General features: G+C 37.2%; 1 protein-coding gene across 1 annotated transcript in view; it reads left to right on the top strand.

Moving 5' to 3' along the window:
* Positions 1-891: 891 nt before the first annotated feature.
* LOC101861663 (sodium- and chloride-dependent glycine transporter 1) overlaps positions 892-6,698 on the top strand; it is a gene marked incomplete in the record, with an annotated part of 32,490 nt that continues 26,683 nt past the window's right edge. Inside the window, 1 exon segment of the mRNA XM_035970180.1 lies at positions 892-1,607.

The raw sequence follows: 6,698 nt of genomic DNA, 5'->3' as shown, positions 1-6,698 counted from the left end.
CAAGGATTCTTAGTCTATGGAAATCACTAAACTTTGGCGGCCATTTTCTAGCGCATTTTACCTCTAAAATCAGGTGATTCCTCCCCTCTTCTTTCAACCACAAACAGCTTTACTTTTATTCTGGATAGACAAGAACTTTTGCATCAGAATCATGATAAATGAACAAGCCCTATGATGATATCAATGACTCTATATGCCACAAATTTCACCAACGCCTGATTCAACTGCGTTGATACACATATTAGATTGTTGTTTTTTCTAGGTGCTCGTGACACGCTTTTGCGATCTCTATATTCACCTTATCCCGATTTAGAAAAACTGATAACCATATCATATTTTCTCGGAAACAAGAATGTTTTGGAGCTCCTTTATGAGCAACTTCTAAATGGAAAATGGAAGCGTTTGGATTCACTAACATTCTTCTAAAGTTTAAGTTGATTATTTGTCTTGTATCCATTCTCTTTCAAATGCTCACACGGTTGGACAGTTACCCAATTGTCCCACATGCTGCTCAAACTGTTCATTTCCCTTTCCCAGTGAGTATAAAAAAATTTCTCAAAAGTATTGGCCTCGGAAAGAGGATCTTTACGAGAACAGGGATAGGAGAAGAAAGCACAATCAGACAAGAGCCCGTCTGATATCCTGCCCAACAGACGTGGACACCCTTATGGGGATACCTGCTCCTAAGCTAGTCATGAAACATTTACATTCGTAAAGATACGCTATAAACTTTTAAGTCATTGGGGACGTCAATTCTGGCCATAATATAAAAACGCTTAAAGCCGCACTGGTTAGTTGTTGTTGTTGTTGTTCTTGTTTGTAGATTGTTTTTTGTTTTTTATGGGGGTGTTTGTTTATTTTTTTATTTGGATTTTGTGAGCACTAAAGGAAGCATACAGTCATTATTTATACACATTTCTCACTTCTGTTTTAAAATGGGAGTAAAAAATCAGGTATACATGAAATACGCATACATTCTTTTTTCTAATTTGTGTATGTTGGTTTGAGATATGTCACAACGTTGCCTTTGGTTGGCTGCTTGCCGAATACATGTGGCTGCTACGTTTTCAAAGAGTTAAGAGGGTACACAACATCACTCCTTTTTGTACAAGCTTCAATAAAAGTAAGAACAATTTAGATCATCCGAGGAGGGGCGTCTAGAACTTGCATGTTGAAAACAGAAGGAGATACTCGATACAATTTCTCCCACACGCGAATTGAACTCAGGTCTTCTGAGAACGACAACCAAGCGCCTGACCGTTATAACACAGACTCTGGCTCGTGGATTCTATTTTGTTCCGGACTTTCGATAAGGTTTAGATTACAATGTCTACACATTGTTGGGCCATGGAACTAGGGACCAACTTTTTTCCTCACAGCCACGTGATGTGTCCCAAACGTAAAGGTCGTTGAGCCTGACGACCATTTCATTCCCTCCGTCTGTTGGGTGGTCGAGATAAAACAACGCGAGGCCAAAGGTGAGAGCAGTCTCGTTTGATCAGTCGTGAAGCTATCTGGATATTTCTTGTTTGTGGAGAAATTACGTGTTCAATTTCAGTAATCAATGTTTTTCAGAGGTTGCGTGTTCGAAACAAGATAAAGTGTTGGTGAGCATGCAAGCACTTTGAAAAAATATAATTCATACCTTTTTTTATCCTGAAAAATAATTATGTTTTGTTCATATTTAATTTTTTATTTACGGAAACACGAACTGAGATTTTAACCTCTAGACACTTCGATATTGTCTCGAACAATGTAAATTTAATACGAAACTAAACGATACACATGTCCCCCTTTCTTTATGTGGAGTAATCGCAAAGGATTCTTATAAGGATTAAAATGTTTATAGTAGAAGGATGCAGTTCTAAGTAGATTGTATTTCCAGGTAATAAAATATCCCCAGGGTGTAGACATGAGTGAAGATAAGCAATAAATGTAGACCAGAGGGACTAAAAAGAAAGCAACTTACTAAGAACTAGCGATTGGGAGAGAAAAAAATCAAGCTTCTCATTTCCAAGACATATGTAAAAAGGAAAGCACGAAAAATGTTATCTAAAGGCTTGGTTGTTAAATTGGTTACTATTTTATTACTGTTCGGTCTAAAGAATGTATGCAACTGTGTAGGCCAATATAAAATATTGCAATAAACAATGTTTTGTTAGACCAGCATTTTCTAGATCACACTTTTTTCTGTTCTTTCTAGGCTCTTTTCGTCTCACAAGGAAGCAACTATGGCGGTGAGTTTACTTACATTGTCATAATATGGATCTAAGTCAAAGACAATGAGACTTTATCATTCAGTAAAAAGAGTTATTAATACCACATTCTCAGTTTTGGAGTCCTCCTAGAAGATTCCCCCCTCCCCCCTCACAACCCCCTCTCCCTATTTCAACTTGATTACAAGTAAGATATTTTAATTCATCTCCATTGTTTAGCATTAAAAGTCATTTCCGATTGCCCTGGGGGTAGTATTTTAGTGAAGATTTTACGCCATAAGTTGTAACTGTCTTATTGACTATACGTTTTTTCTTCTAAACATTGGGACCTTTCCATTCCTGCTTAACGTTATCAAGTGTATGTAAAAAATAAAAAAACATCTAAGAGTACATTAAGTGAGCACAGCCTTAACTGCAACGCATAAAAGATCATTTATGGAAGGAAAACAAAAAAGTGCACCCTCTCCGTATTCTTATAGATTGATCTGTCTGTTTGTTTGTTTGTTTGTTTGTGCATTGACAGGTTTATTTAATTACCCAAAAAACAAACAACCCAGAAAATAAATTCTAATACAATTCTGTAAAAGAAGCACTACAAACACACTTGACAAACACAATATTCTAGAGAGAGAGCGAATACCGTTTTCAAACTCAGACGAAGCTCCAGCAACGCCACGACCAATTCTCGCAATACTTTTTTTTTAAATTCCTTCAAGTGAATAGCGTTTTAGAGTTTTAGGGAGGGCAGGCGTCAGGGATAATGTCAACATCCTTTATCCTAGTTCTCTCAATGCATTTTCCCACAATGCTCAATAATTTCATAAGAAAATTAATGTATGATGTAAACGTCCAGATTTGAGCAAAATATGTTTTCAAAAATACAATAGAACAAAGTAGTTGAATAAGTTGATTGTAGTGTATTTATATTTGAAAGTAACAGCAATTACATTGACCTTCAAGATGTTCAGAAGAAAACGTGTTACGTTGCAAAGCCTCTAAAAACGTCAATATGGAAAACTAGGCTACAGTCAAATGATAGCAAACTTAATAGCCTTTAAAAAAATATAGTATTTTGGGTTTCCTGAGATTTTTCTTCTTTTAGAGGATTAAAAACAAGTATCTAAAGACGACGCTACTAATAACGACAAAAAACTGACAAGTACGTAGAAATATTATTAAGGCAAAATCATATTCCCTACATACCGACACTTTTTTTCTGAAGGTCGAAAAAGCGGGGTCCAAAATTGGGCCCCGGCAGCCCAGTTACGATCGGCGCGCCGAAAGATAGGATCTATGTCAATTTTGAAAATACCTGATGACGACGGGCGAAAAACTTGTGACAATACAGTTGAAGAAATTCATCGAACACTTCACTCTGTTATCAGGATTTTGACTGACAAACTGAATAAAAGGACGTTTGAAATGAGTACCCTATTTGCTCTTGCTGGATCAAATGAAGCTAGAATCAGATTCTCTATTGGTTTGTTCAACAGATTCTAGAAAAAGCAAAACATAATAATTGATTGATAAAAGCATAACTGTTGAGGAAACCAAAGACAAAGAAATTGTCAACAGAAAAGAGGAACTTTGATGATCCATGTCTGGAGAAAACATGTCGCAAAAAGAAACACATAAATCATGCACAAGGGTTTTTTTCTACATTCAAGGAGTAAGTTTCCAATGGCCGGTTCCAACAGATACTTCATGTTAATAGGAGTAATAATTAGTAGCATATATATATTACATATAGCGCAAATTCCCACTCAACAGCAAGCTCCATGCTCTTTACAACCTATACAATTACCCCTGGCCTGAAAGCATTCTGAAACAATATCAACTTCCTTAGACGCGCACAGTGCAAGTTGCCTATTGTAGGTGCTAAAACACTAACATACTGCCAAGATCGTTCACTGTCTATGGCCGGGTACCCATTCCCATCTGGGTGGAGTGAAAAAAGAATCGTTACCGTGCTTTTTTCAAGGACACAGCGTCGGGCCTGCGCCTCGAACCCTCGAATCCCCAACCTCACGATTATCAGTCCGGTAGCCTAACCACGATCAGTATTATAAAATGGTTCTACAAGAAAACAATAGTTCCCCTATCCGGAAATCTGCTGGAATTTGACCAACATCAATACTCCCGTCCGCACAGCCAAGGTAGAGAAGGCATTCAAGCATCTGGACATAAGTCACTTACTCTTGACGGCTGGTTACGGTGAATGCAAAAGTACATTGATAGCACACGGGGTTTCCTATAACTGAGCATAAGATAAAGGAGTGTTCTGTCAGAATTCCATATCATAGTTTCAAATATTCTTCATCTTATGAATGTAGGAGACATACTTATGAAATGGGCCTCGTACCGTAGCCCTTTCCCACACCTTTTCCATTAAATCTGTGCCACACGCATCAGTTCAATTGATAAAGAGTAGATAGTTACACAATACCGAAAATATAATAATATTCTTTTGTTGCATTTCTTCCCTGAGTGTGTCCTCTCTCTGCCAGATAAAGAAAGTTGACAGTATCGCCAGCACATTTTCTGGTCTACGTTACTTCATGTCATGACAAAAAAGAGCTATAAGAGTACTTCAAGCCCGTCAAACGAAAGTTACGTATTTGTAATAAATTTCCTCTTGTTCTTTAGTATATTCTGAAAGACACGCCATCGATTTAAAAAAAATTAAAATAGCTTTAAAATGGTTATTGAGGACACCGAGAGGAGAGGAGGGGGAGGTTGGGGGGGGGGGTCAAGCTTTCTGTTTCAGCACTCAATCATTGCTGCATAAACGATTCCAACAATAGGTTTCTTTCTTGTACTGAAAAATAGATGTAACTTCCCTTTATGAATGTCATATAAAACGGATAATTTCTATTTCTAGGAGACTATGATTAGTGAGAAAGAATATATAAGAGCAAACGAACATGAACATGATCTTGTGTTCGTTGCTGTAAGAGAAAAGACTAAAATACATTTGAATGGGAGGGGGGGGGGGCTTATGCATAGAATGTTTCAGTGCAGTTATATCCCTTTTTATGATGACGTGCTGCGAAAATAGGTCCTTGCAAAAAAATTATTTTGGATTAATGTTTATAAGTACCAGAACAAACTTAGTTTCAGATAAGTATGCGAAGGGAAAACGCCCCTTTATGAGAGACTTTTGCACAGTGTTATTTCACAATTATTGTATGTAAATCATTAACTGTACAGGCACTGCTTTGTACGGTAGACCACCTTGTACGTGCCTGGAAAACAGATTCTTGCGAGTTGAAAAAGGAATAAAAACTTTATGAAAACGTCTTTCGAGCTGGCACACCGAGGCACGCGGAAACGCGCAACTAAACAGTAGACATACGTTTCGACAAGCAAAATATCATCATAATTGTTTGTTGAAAGGTCTAAATTGCTGGTCACGTTATAAACGACGAATAATACACTTTCTTGTGTGATTTTAACTAACCTGACATATCATTCTCTTTTTTCCATTTTCTGTTGTTGTTTTTTCCAGCGTGGTATTATATTTTTGTCACATAATAGAGATCAGTCTATACTGACAATCCTTTAAGCAGATTTTTATGGGTCTATTCGTGCAGCCTGAAAGGGTTTTCCACTTATAAAAATGTCACGACAATGAAGCCAAAAACATCAAAAGTTTATAAAACATTGTTTCTTAAATATTAGTTTGATATAACCTTAGCAGAGACCGTGACCAGCGTGAAGAGGCATCAGCTCAAGCCCTCGCTGTTACACAATAGGACACAGTCAATACGAGAAAAGTTCGATGTTTTACACAACTTCCCGTTGTTGACTAGGGAATAATACATGACGTCTCTTTTGCAGATAGCAATTGGCAAAGACAATTATAATAATTGTTGTTTTAAAGTTGGGCTAAAAGTTTATTTCCTTCGATCATTGTTTTTGGGGGGTAATGAGGTCGCCAAACGTTCAGTGTTTTTTTATTCACTTTTTTTTACCTTCTGAATTAACAATTCCATGGTGGTGGAAGGCCTATAATATTTTATTACAGATCGAGAAAAGAGATTTAAGTAAAGTTTTTTTCAACGTAAAATCTTTGCAATTATTATAGCCACCAATGTTGTGTATCAACCATGTGTGTGTGTGTGTGTGTGTGTGTGTGTGTGTGTGTGTGTGTGTGTGTGTGTGTGTGTGTGCCTGCCAGCGCGTGCGAATGCGTAAGAATGTGTGTAGGTGTGTTTATGTGTGTGTGAGGGAAGGGGGGCGTAGGGGGGTGAATGTGTATAATTCTTGATTTTGGGGGTTATTAAAAATTTTATCGCAACAAGTGATTTGTTTGATCTGCCTTCTGAATTGCAGGTGAAAATACAAAGAGAGGGTTATATAGGCAGAGTCACGGGGGAGACGGAAAGATAGATAGATAGATAGATAGATAGATAGATAGATAGATAGATAGATAGATAGATAGATAGATAGATAGATAGATAGATAGATAGACAGATAGAT

This window comes from Aplysia californica, unplaced genomic scaffold (assembly GCF_000002075.1).
Source record: "Aplysia californica isolate F4 #8 unplaced genomic scaffold, AplCal3.0 scaffold00231, whole genome shotgun sequence".
NCBI lineage: Eukaryota > Metazoa > Mollusca > Gastropoda > Aplysiida > Aplysiidae > Aplysia > Aplysia californica.
The sequence above is the reverse complement of the archived record's forward strand: the minus strand, read 5'-3'. Positions and strand labels throughout refer to the sequence as shown.